The 4,315-nt window shown below is 41.4% G+C and overlaps 1 non-coding gene across 1 annotated transcript; it reads right to left on the minus strand.

Moving 5' to 3' along the window:
* Positions 1-2,452: 2,452 nt before the first annotated feature.
* LOC114029844 lies at positions 2,453-2,557 on the minus strand. Its single transcript, XR_003567533.1, has one exon. It is a non-coding gene; the product is annotated as a U6 spliceosomal RNA (small nuclear RNA).
* Between the last annotated feature and the right edge of the window lie 1,758 nt (positions 2,558-4,315).

A 4,315-nucleotide genomic window follows, 5' to 3' on the forward strand; every position in this document is an offset into this window, starting at 1 on the left:
ATAGCTCTTGTCTGGAGAGCAGTAGAAGAAATTTCTCTTCAGATAATCTCTGAGGCACCATTCAACTCCACTCCTGAGGATGTACACACATATGAATCGTTTAATCTTTGTGAATTTACATCTCTTCCTCTGGTGAATTTGAAGAGGTGTACTCAGTTTTGATTGTGTGTTGGTAGAAAGGGAGCAGGAGCAGAGAGGGTGAGTCCTGATACCAGGAGACCCTCCTCCCCGGAGTGTGTGGGGGGGTGTGGGGTGTGTGGGGCAAAGGCAGCAGTAAGAGGAGGACAGATAGCTAGTGACTGAGCACAACATATCTGGGGTCTCAGTTTGGCTCGGGGGCTGGGGGCTCAGTAACTTGAGACAATTCAGAGATGAGTGAAATTGAGTTTACAGTGAGAGGTATGCTAGTAGTAGTAGTAGTAGTAGTAATATGACTTGTTTAGGGTCACATAGATATTAAGCGTAAGGCGTAGAATTTGAACCGAGGTCTTTCTGACTGCAAATCCTGCCTACTGCTACCAATTCCCCCTCCCTCAAGGAAGTGTGATGTGGAAAGAGAATTGGACTTGGAGTCAGTAGACTTTGGGGAGTGGGAGCTGATCCTAAATCTTGCCAGTGGGCTAAGAATGTTTTTCTGGAATGCTCTTGAAAATGTGAGATTGTTTTCCAAGTCTTTTAAAAATAATGAAAATGGTATCTTTTATTCTTACATTGCCTCTTGTATTCATTCCTCCCCTCCTTCCGATTACTTTTAAAAATGATCTATAACCGATGAGTTAAGAGAGTTTGCTAGCTGTGTGACCTTGGGCAAGTTATTTGACTGAGTTTTCTTATCTGAAAAATGAGAAGGTTGGATTATCTGACATAGCTAGTCTCAGGTCCCTTCTACTTCTTCTTCCTTTTCTTTTTTGGAGACAACTGGGGTTAAGTGACTTGCCCAGGGTCATATAGCTACTAGGCATCTGAGGCCAGATTTGAACTCAAGTCCTCTTTATTCCAGGGCCATGCTCTATCCGCTGCACCACCTAGCTGCCCCTCTATTTCAACATTCTGTGACTCCCTCCCACATACAGGGAAGAAGGGAGATGGAAATACTTGGTCAGGAGTTTTTGTCCATTACTGAGCCATGTATTAGAACTGGAAGGGCCCTTGGTGGGACCTTAGTACAACTTCCTCCTTTTTCAGATGAGGAAAGTCAGGCCCTAAGGGAACAAAGATTTGGGGATGGGGCTTTGATTTCTTTTCCAACCTCCCTTTCAGGCTCAAAGTTAGAGAACAAAGTAGGAAGAGGGGAGTATGGTACGTGAATTTCACTCTGGTTCAGTTTCCGGTGACTCATTCACCCTCCCCCAGTGCCGGGGGAAATATGTGTGTGTGTGTGTGTGTGTGTGTGTGTGTGTGTGTGTGCGCATAGGGTGGAGGTGAGGGCACATTCCTGGCATATCAAGGGAGATGCTCACTGGGGCCCTGTGGGGGCAGGCCCAATACACTCACTGGTGGCTCTTTCCCAAGGAGAAGTCCCCAGAATAAGACTGGATGCTGGGATGGGATCCTATTTCCTCACTCTTTTCATTTTTCCCTCTTCTCAGTCCCCCCCTCCCCCCCGACTCTGGGATCTTTCTCTCCCCATGTCCAGTACAAAATCATTAAGTTGGAAGGAACGTGATAGCTTGTCCTATCTGACCCTTCCATTTTATAGATGAGGAAACTGAGGCTCAGTGAGGTGAACACCCAGTTAAAAGCAGAGTTAGGATTCTAACCCAAGTCTCTTGACTCCTGGTCCAGTGAGTTGTCCCACGCCCCAGGGATTAGTATGAAAATGACAGGACGGATCAGAATGAATTCTAGCTTCCCTTCCCCAAACTCACTCCAAGTCTGATGTTATACCAACTCCTCCCTTAGTATGGTCCTGGCCTTGAGAAGTCCCAACCTTGTCAAAAGAATGGTATTTATAGTGTTATGACACATTAGCCCATAAGGTACATCAAGGGAAAACAAGATGGGGTGATTTCTTTTTCTCCCCTTCCAAACTGGGGCTCTGGATAACTGCCCAATGGGTTTCCTTCTTTCTCCAAAGAGAGGAATGTTTAGATTCATGGTTGTTCCCACCACAATGGCAGAGCAATCCTGGCAAAAGAGACTTAATCTGAACACTCAGAGATTTAGACTCTCTGGGCCTCAGTTTCCTTATCTCAAGAAGAGAGGTGGTAGAATTGGATTAAATGGTCTAGGCCCTTTGTTTTTAATATTTTATAATCCTATGAAGTGGAGACAGGTCACGATTAGTTTCTTTTTTTTATATTAATTTATTTTGATTTATCAACAATCACTTCCATATGCTCTTGAGTTTAAAATTTTTCTCCCCCTTCTTCCCCAAGACAGCACACAATCTCATATAGGCTATACATATACATTCCTATTAAACATATTTTCACATTAATGATGTTGTAAAAAAAATATGGAATACTTCATGAATTTGCGTGTCATCCTTGCTCAGGGGCCATGCTAATCTTCTCTGTATCATTCCAATTTTTTAGTATATGTGCTGCTGAAGCGATTAGTTTCATGATCTATACCCACAGGGTAGGAGTGAATAAATAGATGAGTGACCAGTTGGGGGAAGGACAAGATAATAACAGTACCTATATTATTAATAGTTTATAATATTAATAGTTAATCATCAATATCTATATTATTAACATTGATCAAATCAATATAATTAAATTAACAAATATTATTATCATGGTTGATATTAATATAATCAAAATAATTGTATTATTAACAGCTTTAAGGTTTGCAAAACATTTTATAAATATTATCTCATTTTATAAAATAGCCTTGCAAGATAGATGTTATTATTCTCCCCATTTTACAGATAAGGAAGTTGAGAGAAGTGAAGGGACTTGCTCAGGCCCACACAGCTAGTAAGCATCTGAGGCAGAATTCAAACTTGGGTCTGACTTCTGATCCAACAGTTTATCTATTACATGTTTCTGGCTTCTCTGACTGGAATAAGAAAAGGCCTCTTGGGGAGAGATGATTCCAGGTGGCCTGGTGTAGTGGAAAGGCAATGGGGTCAGGAGATTTGAGTTCCAATTCCGGCTTTATCACTCATCATTGTGATATTAGGTAAACCACAGCACCTCACTGGGCCTCAGTTTCTTCATCTTTAAAATGACATTCAGACATTCCACTAGTTCATGTGACAAGTGTTGTTGGGCCAGGGTTAAGTAAGATTTCACTGTATAAGAAACTCCCTGGTGTGGAAATTCCCTTTACCAATCCACACAGATGCCTTCTCTGCAACTTACAGTGGTAGAATTGTCTCAAGTATCAAGAGGTTGTGACTTACCCAAGGTCACATAGCCAGGATCAGTGTCAGTGACAAGACTTGAACCCAATGTCTTCCTGGGCTCTAAGGTCTAGAAAGGTATCTGCTACATCACAACTAGGGGAAAGGAAAAATGCACTTATTATGCTCCAGGTACTGTGCTCAGGGGTTTACAAATATTATCTCATTTGATTCAAGTGACTAACTTAAAAGAAAAAGGCAAGAGGCCTTTTAGGAGTGTTGTGTGCTCATGGTCACAGGAAGTGTAGTTGAGAAACCAAGCAAATAAAACAGAGAAATGCACGTGGGCAGCAGCAGCAGTGTTTGCGTGTACACATGTGTGCAATGTAGAAATGTGTATATGTGTATAGAGGCATGTTTGCCTGTGGTTAGCAGTTGGACCCAAGCAAGGAGGCTAACTCTAAGCAGCTGCTGGTGAGCGTGGGCCTCATTACTTTATACCTAGACCTTGCACTTATGTGCGACTGTATACACAAATGTGCTTGAAGCACAGATACATGGATATCTGTGGAGTCAACTCACTGAAATTCAACAAAACCTAGGCTCTGACTGGTGAGGTTTGTCTTATGTTTTTGAAAATTAGGCCTCCAAGTCCTGCCATCTCCATAACATTTGGAATAATGTGCCCTCTTCCCTTCCAGCTTTCCTTTATTTGTAATCTTCCCTCATTAGAATGGAAGCACCTTGAGGACAGGAACTGTCTTATATTTGTATGTTTAGTTTAGCAAAGTGTTTGATATTTATTAAGTGCTAAATACATGATTTATTTATCAATCATCTACCCTTCTTCGAGCTCTATCTGTATCATCTATCTGTTTCTATCCATCTATCATCTATCATCTATCTATCTATCTATCTATCTATCTATCTATCTATCTATCTATCATCTATCTATCTACCATCTATCCATCATCTATCATCTATCTATCTATCATCTATCTATCATCTATCTATCTATCTATC

The sequence above is a fragment of the Vombatus ursinus genome, unplaced genomic scaffold, assembly GCF_900497805.2.
Source record: "Vombatus ursinus unplaced genomic scaffold, bare-nosed wombat genome assembly UNPS02014941.1, whole genome shotgun sequence".
Taxonomy (NCBI): Eukaryota; Metazoa; Chordata; class Mammalia; order Diprotodontia; family Vombatidae; genus Vombatus; species Vombatus ursinus.